The sequence below is a fragment of the Dipteris shenzhenensis genome, chromosome 7 (assembly GCF_047967505.1).
Source record: "Dipteris shenzhenensis isolate YYH24624 ecotype China chromosome 7, Dip_SZ_1.0, whole genome shotgun sequence".
Lineage (NCBI taxonomy): Eukaryota > Viridiplantae > Streptophyta > Polypodiopsida > Gleicheniales > Dipteridaceae > Dipteris > Dipteris shenzhenensis.
The window spans coordinates 28,904,906-28,930,121 of record NC_141602.1 but is presented as its reverse complement, the minus strand read 5'-3'; the positions used below and the strand labels follow the sequence as shown (position 1 = coordinate 28,930,121).

Here is a 25,216-nt window from a genome sequence, read left to right as displayed (position 1 = left end):
ATAATGATGCTTTCTACTGCCCAAAATGTTAAAGTGATGTTGAATCGAAAGTAATACCACTAATGGCAGTCACCCTTAGTAGAATCTCAAGAAAAATCAATGTTTCAGTGAAGATCAATGCCTTCTATCATTCCGAGGAACAAATAAACCAATCAAAACCTACTATAATGAGAACCAAGCAAAGTTCCACAAAAAAGCTAACGCAAGAAGGATACATGGACGATTTATGCTGACTGGCTCAAACTCCATTGTTGGACAAGATAACATTGGAAGAAAGATACATAAAATAGAAAGTGATGACAATATAGAAAGCTGCAAGCAATTTTTTTTTTGATTGATCGTAGTTTAGCTTTGAGCTTAGGAGCTTTTGTAGTGTCGTAAGGATGGTGAGATAAAAAATACATCATATCTCTTGGCAAGGGTAGTGATCACTATTTACGGGCAAGGATAGCAGTTGGCTATTTAAGGGCTAATCTAGTCTATTTAGTCCCTTATCTCCTTTATTGAGGATCATATGCATTAGTTCTAATAATTGGGAAGACTTATGTTGCTATGGCCTGTTCTTCCAACTAACACACTTAGGGTGTTTTACACTCCAGCTATGGACTTTTATTTCAACTAACACACTTAGGGTGCTTTACACACCAGCTACCCAATGTTGGGTAGCAGGGGCATGGGAGGAGGTGGATACCCTACAACAAGATGTCCAAAGTAGGCTGGATAAAATCTTGGGTAGCCAAACTCATTTGTCCATCCTTGCCTAAGCCTTGAATGATGGACCTCATTAAACAAAAGACAAGGGCTTGGCAAAACTTAGTGGGGAGTGGAAGAGGATATTGCACCATTTTAGAGGCCCTAAGCTTACTCATGTGATAGTTGATGATACAGGGGATAGGATGATGCAATCTCAAGTCCTAATATGTCCCTGCACGTAATGGATGGAGACTGAAGAGACCAAAGATCCACCTGGACTACTACCTTTTGAGTTTTCTTTCTTTCACGAACAAGAGAAATAGAAGGAACTTCAACTCAAAGAATTTCATTCCCCCTCCTACATCCCAAATGCTTGGAAACCTCCTCATTTAGAAAGACCCAGTATCTGACACAAGGGAATGGAAAAGTGCTACATGAGAAGATGCCAATTTGAGGGAGATCTGGCTTCTTGTAGGACATACGTGCACAAAATGTTTGAGCAAAGCTATATTGGGGCCCTCAAGGATAGTCTTTCTGCAAAGGACCGGCTTGACAAAAAGGTAAAGGTTTTGATGTCTTTTTGCCTCAAGCTAGAGGATTGTTTGGGAGAGCAATTGAAGATGGAGAAAGAGTTGCAGAAAGACATCTCAATGCTAGAGCAGGTGGATGTGCTCATGCAAAAGATGGAGACAATTTACCAAGTAAATCTTTAGCTATTTGAGTTCACAAAAGATTCCTGAATGAGATAATTAAATGGCTTAACTCAAATGCAGTTGTTGGATTGATTCATGAATCTTGTCCTTCTACAGCTTTTCTCGAGGGGTGGGAGAGTGAACTAGGTCAAGAAGGGGACGATTGTGATGAATATCAGATTAAATGACGAATGGCTTCACGGTTTGAGAAGTTTGAGATGGAAAAAGTAGTTATGAAGAACAACACATGGACAATTTGTAACCGACCGATCTTAGTGCAGTTGTGGGATATGTATTTTAGCCTAAACATGAACCCTCCTACTAAAGCCTCGATCTAAATTAAATTCTCAAACCCCCTTAACTTGTTTGCCCACCTTGAAGTCCTTTGTGCACCTTTAGCTCAATTCTTGGGTGTGGAACAAGAGTGCTTCATTAGCCTAAGGGGAAACCTAGAGGCAAGTCATTTGTGCACCTTTAAGTCAACTCGTAAGAGTGGAATAGGAGGGGAGACAGACTCCTAGTAGAATTTTATATCGTATTTTGAGAAACAATAGGTCCAAAGCTTCTTCATTTATGGGAGGAAATAGTAAAACAAGGTTCTCTTGATAAGAGGATAATATACGTATGATTAAGCTATCCCTAACGAAGGACCCAAAGAAGCCATACTAATTTGGAAACCTTTAAGAGGGCTTAATGGTAGCTATAAAATTATAGCTAAAGCCCTTGCTCTTGGGCTTAGACTGAAAGTGCAAGCATAAGATAGGAACAAAAAGGATTTATATGGAAGCACTTATGACCCTTTGGAAAGGCCTCTAGTAGGCGAAGGAAGAGAGGTACGAAGGTCGATTTCAACAAAGCTTACAATAGGAGGAAGTGGGGTTTCATCTTACAATCTCTAGAGGACATGGGTGTGGGTCCTAGGTTTAGAAGATAGATTTGTTGAGACTCTCTTTTCTAACTCCAAAGCAAAGGTTGAAGCTAATAGCGTGACCTCCAAGTCATCCTTTTAACATTCTATGAGAGAGGTGGTGCTCTATCCCTTCTACTCTATGCAATGGCAACCGATTCTTTGGGTTGCTTAATTCAAGAAAAAGCACACAGTGGGGAGATAAGAGCTATTCTCAATGTTTTATAGTAAGACTTTTTTAGATGATGTGCTTATGATCTCTCATTGGCCGATGTCTTCAAGATCAAGAGTGTAATGAACACATTGAAAAGATCGTTGTGTTAATCTGAAGAAGGATGTCATGGTGGCTACCATCAACACATCTTGGTTATTAAGGATATATGGAATCTATTGATAAATATCATGAAGGCCTTTAGAAGCATTAGCAAAAATGAAGATGATGACTATTTCTTAAATGTTTTTGGGTTCAGTCCTCAGTTGATGTATGTTTGGTTATGTTTACTACTTTTTTTGTTCAACTCTTAAAAACTGGCATTTGTAAATATTGCTTAATAACGTATTAATAAAAATATCCCTCTTTTCACTACCAAAATAAAAGACAAGAGTTCAAACTTGTTAATATATGTAGGACCTGTTTGCAGCCCTAGCATGAGGTGGTGTGTACCCACCTTAGAGGATGTTCTCGCTTGGCGCCCATCTAAGGAAATTGAGCAAGTGATGGCAAGTCCTATCATCCATCTGATTGTGTTCCCACCTGCTCAGTCCTTGGTTGCAATTTCCAAACGTCAGACTGACAGTAGATCATCAACCAATGCAACACTAAGTTTGAACATGTAAAAACTGTATAAGAGCTAGCCTCGAAATGCCTGGCTAGAAGAGCGCTTGATTTTGGCGTGGTGGGCAATTGATCAAATCGCGAGAACAACTTAAGTTTTGGCATTTTCAGGCAATCTCGCTCACTTAGGGCAGATTCACAAATGGCTGGACAACTCCATTAGAAAAGTGGGCACCTTGAGTATTCACAAATGTCTGCAAACAATGGCAAAATCAAAACTTGTACTTAATTGATTCATGTAGAAACTATTGGACAAAATAGTTGTAGGGACCTTGGGCAACCTATGGAGCCTATCCATAAGAAAATCCATGGACAAGAAAAACTTTTTGAGTGACCAGTGGAATCCAGCCATGGTGGAAGTATGTGCCCACATTCTGACTCCATGGGTGGACATTTGTGAATCATACCTTAGCCATGAACGGGAACGTCCTGTTAGACTGGGTTCACGGCTATCCTCCAAAAGGTGGTGTGAAAGGCAACATGCTATCCAATAGGCCCGAACAAGGCCCATGAAGGCCACCTACTCCATGGCCTAACTCCTCCAATTGCTCCAATTCCATCTACTCCAACACCTACACCAATCACACATTGGTGACAAATTGATAGAGTGATGAGGAGGCCATGGAGTGGTCTGAATCCACCCGTCAAGGTCAATGGTTGGCCAAGATTAATCCTGACTGTCCACCTACGACCTCCTAAAACCTAGAATCCTCCACTCAAACTTTGATCAAAACTCACCGGCAATTCCACGTGCCCTCCCAGCTCACCTTGACGGCCAAGAAGGGCCACATGTCGCCCTTTCCAAGTCAAACTCTGGCCAGATTAAAGCTCCCACCTAGCCTTCGGCCGCAGTCGCAGGGATTCGGCCAGATTCCTCCCGAGATCCCGTGGCCCTTCCCTACCCCTTAGAGCTTCTAGCTGGATTCAAAGAACTCGTCTTCTAGAGATTATAACTAGATCTGGGTAGGTAGCTGTATTGATAGATAATATGTTTTATTTGAATATTGTAATTTTAGCATATAACCAGATGTATTATTTTTAGAAAATTGAATCAGCAAATAGCAATTTGAATTTGGCACATAGCACTTTGCATTCAACACATGGCACTTTACGCTCTGCACATAATACTTTACATTTAGCACATGACCACACATTTATGTGGGGAGAGAGTTACCACACTTCCTTACCAAAGTTATAAGACCAAGGAATGTGCCCTTCTTTGGGTTTATTTCAATTTGCAATTGGCACAAAGTACTTTTAATTTTGTACATAGCATTTTGAATCTTTGAATCTGGCATATAGCACTTTGCATTTTGGCTTATAGTACTTTGCAATTTGTGCCCTTCCTTGGGTTCATATCGATTTGTATCTAGCACATAGCAATTTGCATATAGCACATAGCAATTTGAGTTTAGCACATAGCACTTTGCATTTGGTACATAGCACTTTATACTTGTCAGATAGTTCTGCAAAATTTCTCATCGTATTCATTTCAATTTGCATTTGCCACAAAGCACTTTTAGTTTTGCATGTAGCATTTTGAATTTGGCATATTGCACTTTGCATTTGTCTTATAGTACTTCTCATTTAGCACATAACCACACATTTATGTGGGGGGAGAGTTGGCACACTTCCTCTCCAAAATTTATAAGACCAAGGAACATGCCCTTCCTTGGATTCATATCGATTTATATCTAGCGCATAGCGATTTGTATGTAGCACATAGCATTTTGAGTTTAGCACATAGCACTTTTCATTTGGTACATAGCACTTTGCACTTGTTGGATACTTCTACAAAAGTACTTTTAATTTTGCACATAGCAATTTGAATCTGGCATATAGCACTTTGCATTTGGCTTATAGTACTTGTCATTTAGCACATAATAACTCATTTGTGTGGGGGGAGAGTTAGCACACTCTCTCTCCAAAAATTATAAGACCAAGGAACGTGCCCTTCCTTGGGTTCATATCAATTTGGATCTAGGACATAGCAATTTGTATACAGCACATAGCAATTTGAGTTCAGCACATAGCAATTTGCATTTGGCTTCTAGTACTTTGCATTTAGCACATCACCACACGTGTCTAGGGAACCTCCTCTCAAAAAATTATACAACTAAGGAAAGTACCCTTGCTTGGGCCCATATCACTTTAAATTGATCACATAACATTTTGCATTTAGCATACGGCAATTTGAATTTGGTACCTAGATCTTCATTTTGTACATGGCGCTTTACATTTCATATATAACCACCTGTTAGTGTGGGAGGAGAATCGGCGCACATATCTTTATGCATCGCATGCTTAAACAAGCTAGTTTCATGGCTTCCATCAAAGGCCATTCACCTGCATACTTGTTTAGGACATTATTACATGCAAACAAAGAGCTGGAGCATCACAATCCCTGAAGCATAAATGAAATGAAAATGAATCTTTCTCACCTAAACATTGCAATAAGGAGAGAAAATGTTGTGGTGTGGCTGGCCTAGGATCCATGCAACACTTCAAAATTTGCTTAGTATGTTGTGGCCTAAAGACTGTAAAATGGAGACTAAGAGATCTTAATACCTTGCAAAATGTTGAAGAAAAGTCGCCCTTTTGTCTTGCTTGCTCAATTTTCTTACCTTGGCATGACACAATCAAAGGGCACTGGCAATCTAGACACTAACTTCAGCAGTCTTTTGTAGTAGATGTTAGAGGTATATGGGCTCAAAACATTTATTGTTTCCTAATATTTGACTAGTGGAAGAGTCCTGCAGACAAACAGAGAAAATACTTCGAACAAAATCACTGCCATAAAAATTGAAGAATGGCTACTTTTAGGTTGGAGTAATGCAGACCTTAAATAGCATATAAGAATTGCTTGTCTCGACTTGTGCTTCCAAATTGCAAACCATAACTTCTGAGCTTGGACTACCTTCTTTGCCTTCCCTTGCAAAGGGCAATGTCTAATTTATCAAAGAAGTGCTTGAATCAGAATGTATCCCTAGCATATCAGGCACTGACAATACAGCCCTCTCTCTCTCATACTGGGTATAAAGGTTTTCAAACTTTTCACCCCAGCAGTCTGTCAATCTTGGAGCTTCATTAGGGGGCAAAACAGAGACTAGGGTCCATTATCTTGAACACACCTCATGAACAAGTCTGGCGTCCATAACCCATAAAATAAATCACGTACTTTCTACCTGTCAAAGGTATTCCACATAAGAAGATGCCATGCTCCAATCACACAATACAATTACCAATCAAAAATATATGCATGCCATGGCTCCACATAAATTGCAAATGCACCAACAATCACATGCATGTGCAAATTTTGTCCAAAAGGGTCAAAGGTATATAATATCCCAATGTGATTCTATGGCACACTCTTAAGCAATGCCCATACCCTTTATTTTTCCTCCACCCTAGTCTACATAGTGGGCTGTATCGTTAAATACTCAAAGCATAGGCACAATGCCATTCGAAGTTCCATTGGTTCCTCAGATGTAGCTACTTGTTGCACAAATACCTTCTATACTGTCTTCTTTCATACAAAGCAGGAAACAACTACTGAGCTGTACATACAAGCTTATATTATTTTCTTTGAGGCATAAGTAAACCAGCGCTGGGACATCATATGATAAGTCTTAATAGCTGCTTTGATATCCTCCTTATGAATGCCTATAGATACCCTCATAAGCATATCGTGAGGCCTGTCAACCACCCTTCCATTGACCTTTAAGAGGTAAGATCTCTTCAAGGTCTTAAATGCAAAGTAGCATAAACGAAGTCTCAGACATAGATTATCTCGCCATCAAGGCGAGCAGAATTCTACAAGAAAAAAGTCCATTAATGACTCAGAAGAGAACCTTTTTTGTAGAGAAAATCAAATAAACAATTAGAGGAGTTGGTAAGTTCGACCGCTCGTTCACATGGCTGAACATAATCTTTACCCTGGACAAGCAATCGTTTGAGGCGGAAGAGTCTCAGTGCAATTGAGAACAAAACTTAGCTGAAGAAGTGTGAAAAGAATGCAAAATGCAAAAGCGAGGCCAAGATGCTACTGACGTTTCGGAGAATGATTTTTTAGTGTTCTTGTGGAGGTTAGATACTACAATCCTGGCCGCCAGCTGTGAAATTTTTTTGGAAAACAGATCATTAGACGAGCTATGGAAAAACGGAATGAGCCAAATCAATACGCAATGGGAAAGGCTAGGTTCTTACAATGGCATAGTGGGGATGGTTGGTAGTCAATGCAGTTGCTGTTTTGGCAGCAAGCTCATCCAACTGACTGGTGGTGATGCCCTTCTAAACCCCAGCAGATAATTTTTAGGCAACTTGAACAAGATCACAGTGCTCCATGTTCAAGCCATAGCTTAGCTTCTTAAGGCGAGCAGTGATTCATCTGGTCTCAGAGTCAAAAAGTTTGCACCAGCGCATACAATTGATCACGAAATGAACAATTGAGGAAAGTGTGGCTGCTTCTCGTCTACGTAACGCATCTTTTACCAGTTTCGAAAATCTTGAAGCAATGGCATAACATTACAAACGGAATTTTCCAACAATTGGAGGGAAGAGTCTTCAATCGATTCGGTCAGCCGCTTCTGAGAAACCTCCGCAAGATTTTGATTTCGTCAAAGTTACCTACTCCTATCAGCGGATTGAAGGAAGAGGCAATTTGGGTGGAAGAAAGCATCGGTTATGGCAATGAGTGGAGAAACGACATGAAATTGCTTGCGGGAAGACATACCTAGTAGTGAAGAAGCATCTACAACAAAAATTCTATATATGAAATGATCCCTTGACCCTTCGCCTTCTTCTTCTTGTCTTGCACTACTCATCCGCATCGTCGAGATTGTAAATTGCTTGAAGAAGCCTGCTTGGTTGCTTGCTTGCGGAAAACAAGTACTTGGCCTCCGATCTACAGATCAATGATGGAGACGAAAGGGTGATCTCTGCTCGAGCTGCCATGAGCCTCCACTGGAAGGGAGGGTGCATAAGATAGAGAGGACATGATGCAATGAATGAAAGGTATCACCTCCTGCTTGTGTACCCTGGCTACTTCTCTTTACAGAGAGATTGCATATTGATGGGAAGTCTCGCTCTCTTTTGATCAAGGAAATGCGCCATAGTCTTCATGTCCACTTGCTCAACGTGACCCTCCAGTGCATCCATTGCATTGCATCGAGAATCATGATCCGTGTCCAAAACTGCTTCACAACAGTGCATCCGCCATCAAGGGCCATTTTGGGATTCACAAACCTCAGGTATTGTTTTCTCCAAGGCGATGACATAGGGCTTCCCTTCGCAAATAATCGCCAAGATTTGAACACTGGATTGAAAAAGAGCCGACCACGCCCTTTTCCCTCTATTGTTGTGTAACTAGCGTAGAACCTAGCCTTCAAACAGCCACGGCAGTAGAAGGAGAATCGCTCATGCCCTCTTCCTCTATAGCCGCTTACTTGCTGGATACGATGAGCTAGCAATACAGGCAAGGAAATGCAGCAAGAAAACTGCAGGAAAGTACAAGCAGGTGGCAATTCTAGAAGATGAATCTGGGTGTGCTGAAGCGTCGGGGCACATCGAAGTGAGAGTGCAGGGATGAGGTAAGGTTGACGATGGACATAACGACAGAGGAAGAAGGAAAGGAGGGGATGAAAAGCATCTGTAGTATCCAAATCGCCATAACCAGAGCGTCGCGTGTAGAAGAGGTGGTGATCGCCATAGCCAAGAGCTTGGAGTCAAAAGAACCAAAGCGATGGGGAAAAAGGATAGGGAGCATGATTAGGCAGATCAAGAGGCGAGGGAGAGATGAAGGGGAAGAGGTTACCAGTCTTGAAGAGGTGGTTATTTCTCCACGATGATGGAAGGGGTGGTGTCCCGATAATTGATAATCTTGCCGTATTTTGCAACGCTCGAAATTGCCCAAAACCGGGCTAACATCATTCTTAGTGTTTACATGGGTAATTTAGCTATGTAACTGGATAGTGAGGTCTGAAAAAGGCCAATTGGTTTTCGTTGCGATCATGCTTTGCAGATAGGTTAGGGATCGAGCGCTTATGACTTCACGGATCCCTCCCACTGGTGGGACAACCGAGAGAGCAAAGTGTGAGACGAGTCCAATCTAAAGGTTTTGGACAGGTAACGGTGTCTGACGCGTCTCATCAACAGACACATCCAAGATCTCCCGATTTCAAGCACCAACGAGTCGCAGCTGGTACAATCCAGGTTGGGTTAAAGACCTGCTCGAGAAAACGGCCGTTCAGGCCCAAGACCGTGGCTTCATGGAGTCTGCCATGGCCAGCTTCAAGGTGATGAACGCATCTAAAGCACAAGAACTGTGCGACAATAGTGGCTGGGAAACTCTCAGCTTAGAGGAGGCACTCACGTCAATGGAACGGATGTCCCAGCTGCCTTCAATTCAGAGCGTTACCCTCATATTGCATAAGTGCAGAAAGTTAAAGAATCTAGTGTATACCAAGCGCTTGTATGCCTACATGTGCGAACGTGGGCTGGAAGATCATACATCTCTTGGTAACTACCTCGTCCCATTATTGGCCCAAATTGGAAGCAGGTTTTGGACAAATTGGTTGATCGGAATGCGTACACTTGGACTTCTCTTATCTCTGGTTATATTGAATGTGAGGAACCACAGCATGCCCTCAACCTCTACCAGAAAATGTTAGAAGATTATGTACATCCTGACAAGTATACCTTCGTAGCTGTACTAAAGGCTTGTGCTAGGCTGAAAGATGGAAAAAGAGGCCGAGAAACACTCGCTGAAATTTTCAGAAAGGGGCTGGAGAGAGATCTTTTTGTTGGCAGCACCTTGGTGGATATGTATGCCAAATGTGGGTCGCTTGCAGAGGCACGGGAAGCATTTGACAAGCTGCCAGTTCGAAATGAGGTCTCATGGAATGCACTTATGGCAGGATATGCTGAACATGGGCTTGGTGAGGAAGCTCTGAACTGTCTTGAACAGATGATATCAGAGGGTATCTCTCCAAATGCTGTCACATTTGTTTGCAGCTTGAAAGCTTGTGGCAGCACAAGAGCCATAGACAAGGGCCGAGCAATACATGCCATGATTGCCAAAAATGGGCTGGAAAGAAATGTTTTTGTTGGCAGCACCTTGGTAGATATGTATGCCAAATGTGGCTTGCTTTTAGAAGCACGTCAAGCATTTGACAAGCTGCTAGTTCGGAACGAGGTCTCGTGGAATGCACTAATGACAGGATATGCTGAGCATGGGCTTGGTGAGGAAGTGCTGAGCTGTCTTGAACAGATGAAACTAGAGGGTTTCTTTCCAAGTGCTGTCACATTTATTTGCAGCTTGAAAGCGTGTGGCAGTACAGGAGCCATAGACAAGGGCCGAGACATACACACCGAGATTGCAAAAAAGGGGTTAGAAAGACATCTTTTTGTTGGCAGCACCTTGGTGGATATGTATGCCAAATGTGGCTCACTTGCAGAAGCACAGCAAGCGTTTGACAAGCTGCCAGTTCAAAATGAGGTCTCGTGGAATGCACTAATGGCAGGATATGCCGAGCATGGGCTTGGTGATGATGTGTTGAACTGTCTCGAACAGATGAAACTCGAGGGTCTCTCTCAGATGCTGTCACATTTGTTTGCAGCTTGAAAGCTTGTGGCAGCATAGGAGCCATAGAGAAGGGCCGAGAAATACATGCAGAGATTTCGAGAAAGGGGTTGGAAAAACATTTTTTTGTTGGCAACACTGTGGTAGATATGTATGCTAAATGTGCTGCGGTTGCAGAAGCACACGAAGCATTTGACAAGCTGCGAGTGCAAGACCTGGTCTCCTGGAATGCGCTAATCGCAGGATATGCCCAGCTAGGAGAGAGGGAAATTGTCTTCCTTATGCTTGAGAGAATGAGAGGAGAAGGGATAAAACCAGATGGGGTCACCTTCTCTATTGTGCTTGCTGTTTGCAGTCACATGGGTCTAGTGGATAAGGGTCAGAAGTACTTTGAAGCCATGAGAAGACACATGGATATCACTCCAACTATTGAGCACTACATTGGCATGGTTGATCTCGTTGGTGGTGCAGGCCAGTTGGACGAGGCAGTAGAAATGGCAAAGAAGATGCCTTGCCATCCTAATATTTTGGTGTGGCTCACCGTGTTAGGCACTTGTCGAAAGTGGGGCAATGTCGAGCTTGGAAGAGTGGCCTTTGAACATGCAGGACAATTTGATGAAAAGGGTTCTGCACCTTATGTTTTGATGTTTAATATCTATGTAGATGCTGAAATGGAGGAAGAGAGAAAGGTTGAGGCAGTCAGATTGAAAGAACAAGGCTGAGAGAAACCAAGAGAGAGTGGGTGGACTGATATTGAAGGTATTGTGTTACATGATGATCATTGAAGTGAATCATATAGAATATATAATGAATGATGACAACGTTAAGTTTTAGAATAGATTGGGTCTTTTTGAATTACCTCCAAATACATCTTATCACATTTAAAGAATGAAAGAACATCACATATATGGATTAACAAGATAGCATTTGTGCAATTAAATCTCAGTTTTTTTAAATTTGCAAAGAGAACCAAAAGATATATATGAAAATGCTATTAAGTTGAGAAAACCTATATTTGACTGATTCATATGTTGCAACATCTACATTAATGGGCAATATCACTAGCACCGCCTTAAAAGACACTCAAAAGTACGTATGGTATGTAGAGCAACCTTTGCAAAAATAATCATTGTAATGTAAGCTTGTCAAGAGCCCTAAAGTAACTCAAACTTCAAACATATCCCCTCCTCCTTGCTATGTGCGCTTTGAACTATTAAATTATTGCTACTAATAGTACATGGTGCATTGCAACTATGTATTCATTAGAGGAGAGTTGGGTCTCAAAAGGGCCTTGTAAGGAATGGATTAGGAGAGGATTAGAATTGGGGTCTCAAAAAGCTCTCGGGGCTTTTTTCATACTTACTAGAAGTCTTTAGGATGAAACAGAAGACTTGGTTTCTTTTGTCCCAAATTGATTTCCTCTTACGACTTCCCATGAGGCAAATCGCCATATTTTAAGGAGTAGAGTGAAGTGGCATTGGAATTAAATGGAGAGAGAGTGGATAGCTTGAAAGACGAGGGATCTTCAATTTCATCATCAAGTGGCATATCAAGCAAAGACGTGAAAAGAAATAAAAGTTGGTTCAAATGAAGAAGAGGTATCAAATCTACCTCAATTCCCTTAATGAAAGTAAGCACTACCATAGAGGAAAGTTGCATGGAAGAAGCAAGCTTGCAAGGACATTGAGAGAAAAAGACAAGTATTTTGCCTGAAACAAGTCTAGATACTTGAGGATGATGAGATTCTCCTCTCTATATGGAATCTATGCATGAGGATGAATCAGAAAGGATCTTCAAATACTCCTCACAAGCCAAGTAAGCAGATGCATTAATCTTTGAAGGTTGCAAGCCAAAGAACCAAAGCTAATAATAAAGAAGGGAAACCTTGATATCCTAATCAAGCAAAATAAAGTGTGCTTGATAAGAAATACCTAATTATAAACACAATGTCCTAGAGCATTCAAGAAGCATTCAATGGGTGATGTTTGTTGAGGAAGTAGGGGAGAGAGGAGTGCACACAATATATTAACTATGCACTACTTGTATTATGAACATGATGGCGAGTATATACATCACCCATTAGGGTAAGGGTTATAGAGTGTTCCTATGCCCTTATAGTCTTCTATGAATAGGGCAAATTACACTATGCTCAACACGCACTCTTAAACACACTACACAAGTAGAAGGTGCATGTACAAGATATGTTTTTGTGGTTTTGCTAGGTGCATATGCTAGCATCCAAGATTGAAAAATAAAAGGATGAAAAGATCAGTGCAACGTGTGCTAGGTAGCACACATCGATTATACAATGCAAGCTTTTACACCAAGTACATCTTGTATAACCTACCAACACTACACTTAAGTTGCAATGGATGAACACCAAGCTGATGTCGAAAGTGTGTGAACTTGTTGAGGGCAAGTGGCTTGGTAAAGGTATATATGACCTGCTCTTGTGTTAGACAGCAAATCAAGTTGCTCTTCACTGAGGACTTTTTCACAAATGAATTGGTACTGCACTTCAATGTTTTTGGTTCTGGCATGAAACACTGGGTTCTTGCTAGTTGGATGGTACTCATATTATCTAAATAGATCATGGTGGGGTCTCTAGAAAGGGTCTCTATCTCTATTGGAACCGAATTGCTTCACAAGTAGCATTGGTGGATCCTCTAAACTTTACTTCATTAGAAGAGAAGGTCACTGTTGGTTGTTTCTTGCTTTGCCACGACAAAGTTACGGAGCCAAGATTGATACTATATCCATTGGTGGATCTTTTATCATTTTTACTTCTTGCCCAGGTGGCATTAGTGTAACCATGGAAGTGTAATTTTGATGTCTTGGCATAGTGTGGTCCATAATCCCATGTACCATGGCACTCTCTTTGTAGTGATGAAGTAAGTCTTCTTGGAATTTTGCATGAACTAGCTAAGCATACCAACTGCGTATGAGATATCGGGCTTGGTGATTGTCAAGTAGCTCAAGTTGCCAATGAGATGTCTATACTTAAGAGGATCTGAAGTTGGAGAAGTGTTAATTAGTGAAAAATTCAGGTTGCATTCCATGGAAGTAGGTAGTGGGTTGTATCCATGAAGTACCCTTTGATTATACTTGCCTTGTGAAAATGTAAACCCTATTTCATCCTTCCATATTTATATCCCAAGAAAATCGTGGAGTTCTCCCATGTCCTTCATGTTAAACTCCAAGGTGATTTGATGCTTGGCTTCTACAAATAAGATGTCCATTGGAGCCCATGATGATCAAGTCGACCACATAAAGCACTTCCAGAAGGATGGATTTTGTAAAGGAATGAGTTTGAATCTAATGGCTAAAGACCAGATGCTAGGAAGTGACAATTAATCCTTTCGTTCCATGCATGAGGGGCCTATTTCAAACCATGTAGATTTCCTCATCCTCATCCAAAATCTTGAGGAAGGCATTCTTTTCATCCATTTAGTGGATGGGTGGGAGTAGCAAGAGCTATGGCTATCTTGACTATGGTCATCTTTTCATCTAGTGCAAAGGTCTCCTCATAATCTGTGCCATACTCTTCAACATATCCCTTGTCTACCAACCTTCCCTTGAGGCTTGTAGTTGTTAACCTCTCCATTTGAGTTGAGTTTGACTTTGTGGACCCATCTGCATCCTATGTGTTTCTTCTTTTCAAGGAGATCTATCAAGGTCCATGTCTAGTTTTGGAGAATAGCACTATACTGTTCATCCATTGCATGTTGCACTCAAGGACTTGCACTACTTCTTGGAAAAAATTGGCTCATCAAATGTTATCACTTTGGCACATGAATGCATAGTTTCTCTTGTGGGTCCACCTCTCAAATGCCTTTTGACCATGAGTAGATTATCTGAGATTAGCAGTGGAACTCTTTAAGATGCCAGTAAAGACTGTGATAGTGGTAATATCCACTATCGCAAAGACCTTTTCTTTTCCTTTACTTAGAGTTGTCACTGTAGGTTGCACATGATATGACTATGTAGGCAAAGGAATCCATTCTATCAAAGTATGATGATGCCTTGTTAATGAGAACATCTTTGGATATGGTCAATCATTGCTTGATTGGATCATAGAGCTTGTGTGACTTCAATTTTGCAGCATACCCTATGAAGACGCACTCAACTGACCTACTTGACAAAATATGAAGAGGGGAGAGGAGAAGAGTGGAGATGAGGAGGGAGGGCACAGCTAGAGAGCACACGACAAATGACTAGCTGTACACTAGATTTAGTTGAAAAATAGAATATATACAAACCCATTTAGGGTTAGGGTTAGGGGATCTAACCCTTTCCTTTATAGCACTCTATAAGGTTAGTGCTATGCACATATGATCACATGATGGTGCTATGCACACATGATCACATGATGTTGAGTGTGAACTCTCAACACCTTCCCTCAAGATCAACATCATGAAGTAGGCCTTCCCTCAAGATGATGATTTTGGGAAATCGAAGAAGGACTGAGCATTACATTCCATCACACCCCTTTAATGGGAATATCCTTCCTCTACGTCAAACCAAGAGCTAGTTGGTGTTTCTCAAATAGCTCTTTACCGAGTGGTTTGGTAAAGATGTCTGCAACATTCTCTTTGCTATCACAATGCTACAGTGTGATGTCACCAAGTAACACTATTTCTCTGATGAAGTGCTCTCTGACATCAATGTGCTTTGTCCTAGAGTGATATAGTGGATTGTTGGCCAATGCTTGAGCCGATTGATTATCACATTATATTGCTGTTGGCTTTGACTCATCAAAATAATCTGTTTCTGACAATAGTCTTCTGAGCCATATAGCCTCACATGCACCTGTAGTGAGTGCTCTATATTCTACTTCAGTCAAAGACAAAGAAACAGTTAGCTGTTTGTTTGACAACCATGATATAGTAACTTGATCAAGGAAAAATGCATATTTTTGTGTCGATCTCCTGGTCTCATGGTCTTCGGCATAGTCACTGTCACAGTATCCATGCAACCGTGGATCTCCCGTGGATGAATTCCTCTGTATTCTATCCCAAACTATCTTGTACCTTTGATGTATCTCAAGACTCTTTTGGCTGCATTCTAGTGAGACTGTTTTGGATCTGCCATAAACTGTGCTAGTGAGCTTATTGCATAACAAATATCTAGCTGTGTAATTGTCAGATATATAAGAGATCCGATGAGCTGCCTGTAGTACCTATCATTAACTATAGGCTTTTCTGAATCTTTAGTAAGTTTCAAACTTTGTTCCATGGGAGTGGTTGCGAATTTGCAATCTGCCATATGAAACTTCTTCAGGAGACTGTCAACATACTTGAGTTGACTCATGAATGTGCTATCTGAATCTATCCAGAACTCAATTCCAAGACAATAGTGCATAAGTCCAAGATCTTTCATGTCGAACTCTGCAGATAAGTCTTGTTTTAACTTTTTGATGAAGCTATCCTTGCTTCCTATCATAATCAGATCATCTACATACAAAAGTGCAATAGTAATGTCTTCCCCTTGAACTTTGTAGTAGAGAGTTTGATCTGCATTGGATTTCATGTATCCCAGATGAGCAAAATACTTGTCGGTTCTGCTGTATCAACTTTTGGGTGCTTGCTTTAAGTCGTAGAGACTTTTCTTGAGATGGCAAACCTTATTCTCCTTTCCTTGTTCAACATAACCTACTGGTTCTTGCCTGTAGACTTCCTCATCTAGATAACCATTGAGAAATGCATTCTTGACATCAAGTTGATACACATTCCATCTGCTGAGTGTCGCTAGTGATATCAAGAACTGTATCAAGTCCATCTTTGCTACTGGAGCATAAGTCTCATCATAGTCCTGACCATATTGCTGTGCAAATCCTTTTGCAACTAGTCTGGCTTTGTATGGCTGTATACTGCCATTTGGATTATACTTCACTTTGTATACCCACTTGTTTGCTATGGCCTTCTTTCTTGGTGGAAGGTCGCATAATTCCCAAGTATTATTCTTATACAAAGCATCCATTTCTTCATTCATAGCAGTTTGCCATTCTAGCTTGTCTAATGCATCTTCGAAGTATACTGGCTCTTCTGTAGCCATGATGGTAGTCATAAGAGCATAGTTAGTGGTTTCCACTTGAATTGCTTTGCCTTTCTGAGCATATGTCAATCTGGCTGGAGGTCTTCTTTCCCTAGTAGACCATCTAAGCTGCTATGGCTCTGCTGGGGGTGTTGCTGGCAATTCTTGCTCTTCTTCATTAACCTGTTCTGTAGATGACTATGAAGTCGACGATGCTTCTATCTCCTATGCAGATGAGGCTTTCCATTTTGATTCCTCATCAAAGATTACATCTTTAGAGATAATGACCTTGCAATTGATGGGATCATATAATTTGTATGCTTTGCACACTTCACTGTAGCCAACCATGATGCATTTGCGTGACTTCGCATCCAATTTCCTACAATGATCATCATGTATGTGGGCATATGCTATGCAACCAAATATGCAGAGATGCCCAATGTGTGGCTTCTGTCCAGTGAATGCTTCATAAGGAGTCATACCTTGTATCGGTTTGGTAGGAAGCCAATTAAGCAAGTAGTTTGCAGTGGCTATTGCTTCTGCCCAATATTGATTCGGAAGATGCTTTTCACTAAGCATTGCTCTAGCACTGTCTGCTAAAGTCCCATTCTTCATTTCAGCTCTTGCATTTTGCTGAGGAGTATCTGCACATGTGAATTGTCTTCGAATGCCATGATTTCTACAAAAGTTCATGAATGCTGAAGACATGTATTCACCTCCTCTATCTGATCTCATGACCTTGATCTTTCTGCCTATTTGGTTTTCTACCATGGCTTTGAATTCTTGGAATCTGGAAAACACTTCAGATTTCTCTTTCAGAAAGTAGACCCAACAATATCTACTATACTCGTTGATGAAAGTCAAGTAGTAAAGTGAACCATTGATGCTACGGGTCTGGCCATAACCCCATACATTTGTATGTATTAAATCAAGGATACCTCGTGCACGAGAGGTGCTTCTGACAAAGTTGGTTCGCTTTTGTTTGCCGAAGCAAGATGCTTTGCAAACTTTTCCAAGAAACTATAGCTTCAGAATCCCAATTGCCATATTCTGATTCCTGAGATCTAACAAGTACTTGAAATTAACATGACCATATCTCTTGTGCCATTTTGCAGATAGTGGCCTCTATTACGGTTGAGCTGACATGGCATGCTTATATGGTACTGTAGCTAGCATTCTGTATAAGCGTCCTTCCTTGACACCTTTTGCTACTAGCTGACATCTTTTGGATTTGTCTCTAATAGTGCATTCATCAACGTCGAAGATGACTTTGTAGTTGTGTTCCGTCATTTGACCTACTGACAAGAGGTTCTTGCTGAGCTTTGGAACATAAAGCACATCTTTCACCAATCCTTTCGTACCAGTGAAATTGTTCATAGGGATAACACCTGTCCCTTGAACCGGATTCGGTGTATTGCCTGCTGTGTAGATGACATTTTTTGACCTTCTAATGGCTTCATTTTTGTGAACCATTCTTGATGATTTGTCATGTGAGACGATGCACCGCTGTCGATGTACCAAGGATCCTATTCCACTTGGTCGACTTAATAGTTGTAATCGTCTTTGGGATTGTAATCAGTGTGTCTAGGTACACTATATCAGTCTGATGCATTTCATTGTTTGCAAGAAACATATTTCCATGTTCATTTGCAAAATGACTGTGACTAGAATGTCGACCACGATGATTTCCTTTGCCTCAAAAATTCCCTCGATTACTACTGGATTGACCGCCTTGGTTGTATAGCTTCTTGCTGCAATCTCTTTCATAGTGTCCAAACTTGTGACAAATGTTGCACTGAATGTTTGACATGTTGGTGGATGCATTCCCTCATCCTTGAAATATTCCTCAGTTGGAATGATTTCCCCTTTGCTAATTCCGATGCTGTTGAGGGTGATGCTAATGCTGATTTTGATTTTGTTGCTGATGATGACCACTTTTCTGATATAATCTACCTCTGCCTCTGTCTCTGCCTCTACCTCTGCCTCTGCTTCTATCTGAAGTTGTGAATGCTTGATAATTAGAATGACCTTTACATGCTTGAATTGCCTGAGTCCTGAGTTCTTCACCAAGTAGGATTGACTAAAGTTCTTCCAATGTTGGAATTTACCGTTGGATGACAATACTCTAGACTAGATTCTCATATCCCTCTCCTAGTCCATTTAGAATGACTTGAACCAATTCTGCGGGGTTCATAGTCTCTCTTGTTAATGCAAGTTGATTGTTGTAGTCTCTTATGCGGAGTACATAAGCATGACCGGTTTCGCTACTATTGGAAAAACTCTGGTTGATCTGGTTTCTCAGTGTGAGAATCCTAGATGTGTTCTTGGACTCGTAAAGAGCTGCAAACATATCCCATGTTTCTTTTGATGTCTTGATTGTGTTGAGCTGTCCTAGCATGACATCTTGCACATTCTGCTTAATTAGATGATAGGCGTATTTGTCTTTCTTATCCCATTCTGCTTGAGCTCGGGCGATGGTAGGATCTGCTACAAGTGCGGTAATAGTTTGTGTAGCTATAGATCCCGTTGTAGATCCTGCTGCTGGTGATGTGACTGTTGAGATATTGAGCTCCCCACTCGCGATATGCCAAGGTGACTGTTGTGCATTTATGTCACTGACTTGTTAGCTGCAGATGCGGTTGGTACACCGCCCACGAATAATAGCTAGATGATAGCTATCCTTATCTACTCTAGTTCGTGGCTCAGTTAGTACGCCACCTTAGTTAGTTGAGTTTGGTTTGAGACCCACATATAGGGTTCTTCTATTTCTTTGTACTAGAGTTCTTTTGGCTTTCACAACTAAGAAGAGGAAAACTCTTTTCAGCCTCCACCTTTGTGTGTATTCCCCCATTGTGCATGTGAGAAAGCTACAAGTGAGACTCCTTCCCTCTCTCCCACTATCTTCACATGGTATCAGAGCCTGGTTTGTGGTAAGGAGCTCAAGAAAGCAAACCAAGTTCGCGGTGTCCTGGTAAGAGGACGAGTGTTGCTTTCCTTTTTCAAGTTTGGGAGCAAATCTCTGTAGGTAGCACAGCCGGAAGTGCAAGAGTGCACTGTCTTAGATTGAGATGCCCTTCGCGGTGTGGTGAGAGGGCAGTATATGCTACGTTTTTTTTTCTGATTCAAGGCCATTTCGGGGCCTGTTTTGAAGGTGGAAGTTCTTCGCAGGCACTTAGAAAAAGGCCCTGCTTTTGCTGTGCGACCACTACTCTGCTGGTCGGTGAAAAGTTGTCGCTGAAATTGCATCGTATGCCTGTGTGGAGACATATTGGGAGTTGTAGAATCATGCTTGTTGCCTGTTGATGCAAAATTGTCACTAGGAAGTGACTGTATGGTTAAATGCCACTTTCATCAGTTTTGCAGATTTGCCCATGTGAGGCAAAAGCTGTGTTTTTTGTAGTGACAGAATATTTTGCAGTGTTCTATAATGGCGTCTGATTCTCTTTCACAGATTGTCACTGAAAAGCTTGACAAGAATAACTTCTAGGCATGGAAGTTTAGAATGACGAATTTCCTTATGGGAAAAGGCTATTGGGAGTTCATTACAAGAAATGAAGAAGAACCAGTTCTTCCTAATGTTCCCAATCAATAGGAAATGCAGGAATTTAAACGATGGCATGAGAGAGCCAGAAAAGTTATGTACTGGCTGTCTATCAGTATTTCGGATTCTATGATTGTGCATATTCAGGATGCAAGTACGCCAAAGGAGGCATGGGATACTTTGGCAAAAATGTACAACACAAATACGCAAGCCAGGAAAATGTAGCTCAAGTAGGAGTTGCACAATGTGCAGAGAGAAAATATGAGCATCAATGACTACCACATGAAGGTGAAGAAAATTGCAGATGCACTTGCTTCCATTGGGTCACCAGTGGAAGATGATGATCTAGTTTCTGTGACCTTGAATGGTCTAGGAAAGGATTATGCACAGTTCCGGACATCCATTGCTGTCCGTGAAAAATTTCCTGATTTTGAAGTGTTGTTTGCTCTTCTAATTTCTGAAGAGCAGAGAAATGGGGGTGCATCTTCTTTAGGAATAACTTCAAAAGAAACTATCTTCTACTCAAATGCTGGAAGAGGTAGAGGCAGAGGTAGAGGAGGCCGATCTGGAGGCCGTGGTAGAAATCAGAGTGTGTAGAAAACTCAAGAAAACCAGTCCTATGGAGGAGGACGTGGTAACTCTAGAGGTAGGGGGAGCCAAAGAGGCCGTGGTGGATGGCAGAGAGGCCAAAATGCAAACAGCAATGTTGAATGCTACTACTGTGGTAAAATGGGTCATATGGCTAAGGATTGCTACAAAAAGCAGAATGATATTATGAATGGAAAATTGCAGCAAGGCAATTATGCATCTTCTAGTGGACACGGTGATGATAGAAATGAGCATCTATTTGTGGTGCAGCACATGACCAATTTTGTGACAAGTGCAGAAGAACGAAATGATGTGTGGTATGTTGACTCAGGTGCGTCAAACCACATGACAGGTCATGCAGAATGGATGCAAGATGCAAGGAAAATGGAAAAACCAGGATTTGTGGAGACTGGTGATGATACTGCACATCCTATTGTGCAGATTGGTAAAATTCCTTTGTTTATGCAGGATGGGAAAAAGAAATACCTGTCTGATGTATTTCATGTCTTGTACATCACCAAGAACTTGGTTTCTATTGGTCAAATGGTTGAGCAGGGCTTGCAGGTCAGATTTAATCCTCATGGATGCTTTGTTGAGGATATGAAAAATAACGGTCGCTTGATAGTAAAAGGAAAGAAGAAGGGCAAGATGTTTACGTTGGATGCAGACATGCCTGAATTGAGTACAGCAATGTTTGCACATTGACTGGTGTAGTTGCAGATATTGATATCTGGCATAAACACATTGCTCATGTTAATATACAGCTACTTAAATCAATGCAAGCCCAAAATATTATTGCAGGATTGCCTAAATTCAAGGTTGCAAAAATGCATAAGGTTTGTGAAGCTTGTCAATTTGGAAAACAGGCAAGGAAACCATTTCCTAGGCATATTCAAGAGAGTAAAAAGCCATTGGAATTAATCCACTCTGATGTGTGGACTACTAAAGCTGCATCTATTGGAGGCTGTCACTATTTTGTCACTTTTATTGATGACTACAACAGAAAAGTTTGGGTGTATTTTATGAAAAAGAAAAGTGAAGTGTTTGGGCACTTCAAAGCTTTTGAAGCTATGGTTGAAAAAGAAACAGGCCTGCAAATAAAATGCCTAAGGTCAGATGGAGGGGGAGAGTACCTCTCAAATGAGTTTGCAAGGTTCCTGCAGGAGCATGGCATAAAGCAACAATATTCATGCAGTCATACCCCACAGCAAAATGGACTTGCAGAAAGGAAAAATAGGCATATTGGAGAGGTATCTCGGGCCATGCTAAATGAAAAAGATCTACCAAATTATTATTGGGCTAAAGCAGTTGCTACAGTAGTTTACATAATGAGCAGGACTCCCATTGTAGCAATACATGGCATGATGCTAGAGGAGATGTATACTGGTAGGAAACCTTATATTTCTCATTTGAAAATTTTTGGTTGCATTGCCTATGTTCATGTGCCAAATGAGTTGAGGTCCAAGTTGGATCCAAAAGTTGAGAAGTGCATCTTTATTGGTTATTCTCTGCAGCGGAAAGGGTATAGATGCTATAACCCTTCTACTCGTAAGTTTACAGTGAGCAAAGATGTTGTTTTTGATGAGATGAGCAGCTGGTATAAACCAGTAAATGTGATGATTGATGTAGATGCACAAAATGGTAATGCTGCTGCACAGAATTCATAGCAGCAATCACAAAATATCAGTGGACCTGTAGTGTCTTCTAGTAGTGGTTCACATACTTCACCATGGATAGGCAGATTGAGATCAGGAGAATCTCCTCAAAGCAATGCAGATAGTGGGACACAGGTATCACAAAAAGGAAAAGAGAAGGTAGATCAGCCCATGTTTGATGTGAATGCAGGTCACTCTTACGTGGATGGGGAATCCAGTGGCTCAGAACAGAGCATTGATGATGAGTTGGGTATTCCTTCTATTGTTACACCTGGAGTAAGGAAGACCAGGGATGTTTTGAGAGCACCTGGAAGTGAGCCTATTTTGCGCAGGTCTACCGAAGCTAGGTATCCTATGGATAGGCTGAAATATGATGGATTTATAGCCATTCACTATGCCTATATGGTCAAAGTGATACAGGAACTAGAACCCACCTCTTTTGCGCAAGCCATGGGAAATGAAAAATGGGAGAAAGCCATGGATGAAGAAATGGATGCCTTGGAAGCAAATGCTACATGGGAATTGGTGCCTTTGCCTAAAGACAAGAATGCAATTGGCTGTAAGTGGGTTTATAAGATCAAGCACAATGCAGATGGTTTTGTGAACAGATACAAGGCAAGATTAGTTGTCAAGGGGTATGCACAGACATATGGCATTGATTATGAAGAAACATTCATTCCGGTTGCAAGGATGGCAACTGTAAGAGCAATCATTGCTATGGCTGCATCAAAGGGATGGTCTTTACATCAACTGGATGTAAAGAATGCCTTCTTGCATGGTGATTTGCAAGAAGAGGTCTTTATGGAGCAGCCACTAGGTTATGTTCATGCTATTCATCCTGAGTTTGTTTGCAAGTTGAAGAAAGCCTTGTATGGCTTGAAGCAAGCACCTAGAGCATGGTCTGACAAGAAAGGACAGTATCTTGTCACTATTGTCTTTCAGATTTTCAAGGCAGATTTCTCACTGTATGTGAGAAAAATAGAGAAAGGTATTATGCTGCTTGTCATTTATGTTGATGATTTGATCATCACAGGTGATAGTGATGAAGATATCCTTCATGTAAAAATGCTATTGAAGCAGAAGTTTGAGATGAAGGATTTGGGAGAGCTGTGCTATTTCTTGGGCATTGAGGTGATTAGATCACCAAGTGGGATACAACTCTTGCAGAGGCAGTATGGATTGGACATGCTGTCCAAATATGGGACGATAGGCTGTAAACCTATTTCAGTTCCTTTGGAGCAGAATGTGAAGCTAAGCACAGATGCAAGTGAGCTTCTGGAAGACACTACTATGTACAGACGCATAGTAGGAAGTTTGATTTATATGACTATTACCAGGCCAGATTTAAGCTATGCTGTTGGATTGGTAAGTCAGTTTATGCAGGCTCCAAGGAAACCGCATTTGGATGCGGCTAGATGCATACTCAGGTATGTGAAGTCCACATTGGAGTGTGGAATATTTTATGAGGCTGGGGTTTAGATACAGTTGCATGGATACATTGATGCTGATTGGGCTAGTAGTATTTCTGATAAACGATCTACCAGTGTATATGTGTTCTCTTTTGGGAGTGCTATAGTCACCTGGAGCAGCAAGAAATAGCCTATAGTTGCCTTGTCGAGCACAGAGGCTGAGTACAGGGGTGCAACAATGGTTGCCTGTGAGGTAGCTTGGTTGCATAAGCTACTTTATGATATGCATCAGTCTACAGATGGGCCAGTTGTCATTTATTGTGACAACATGAGCAGTATACACTTGGCAAATAACCCAGTCTATCATGCTAGAACAAAGCACATTGAGGTGCATTATCACTATGTGTAGGAGAAGGTTTTACTAGGTCTTATTGATCTAGTTTATGTCAGCACAGAGGATCAGGTAGCTGACATATTCATGAAGGCATTGGGCGCAGAGAAGCTGCACAAGTTCAGAGACCTACTTGGTGTGCAGGAATTGGGATTGAGCTTGAGGGGGAGTGTTGAAATATTGAGCTCCACTCGCGATATGCTAGGGTGACCCTTGTGCATTTATGTCACCGACTTGTTAGTTGCAGATGCGGTTGGTACACCGCCCATGAATAATAGCTGGATGACAGCTATCCTTATCTACTCTAGTTCGTGGCTCACTTAGTATGCCACCTTAGTTAGTTGAGTTTGGTTTGAGACCCACATATAGGGTTCTTCTATTTCTACTAGAGTTCTTTTGGCTTTCACAACTAAGAAGAGAAAAATTGTTTTCAGCCTCCACCTTTGTGTGTATTCCCCCATTGTGTATGTGAGAAAGATGCAAGTGAGACTCCTTCTCTCTCTCCCACTATCTTCATAGTGACAACAGATGGAGTAGAGCTACTTGTGGCTGGATCATCCAATGGTCTAGGTGTAGACCCGTTGACATACTCCCATTTGTCCTGAAGTACAAGAATGGACTCCATTCGGTATTTCCATGTACCATAATTAGAGTTGTCTAACTTACGAGATGCCTCCAGATTGAGGTTGCTAGTCATAGACATGGTGCAAGAAATGTACTCAAAAGTGTCATGAAAATATCTGTATGAATCAACTGCAAATACACTAACTATGCCAAGTGAAATCTTTGAACTATCGGTGAAGATAGAACTGCAATATATAAAATCTCTGATTTGTATTACAAGGCTCTGATACCATGACAAAATATGAAGAGGGAAGAGGAGAAGAGTGGAG

General features: G+C 41.2%; 2 pseudogenes; one reads left to right on the top strand and one right to left on the bottom strand.

Moving 5' to 3' along the window:
- Window positions 1-6,365: 6,365 nt before the first annotated feature.
- Window positions 6,366-6,940, bottom strand: LOC147900193 (ribonucleoside-diphosphate reductase large subunit pseudogene; annotated as a pseudogene).
- A 3,915-nt stretch (window positions 6,941-10,855) lies between these two features.
- Window positions 10,856-11,428, top strand: LOC147900192 (putative pentatricopeptide repeat-containing protein At3g11460, mitochondrial pseudogene; annotated as a pseudogene).
- The last annotated feature ends 13,788 nt before the right edge of the window (window positions 11,429-25,216 follow it).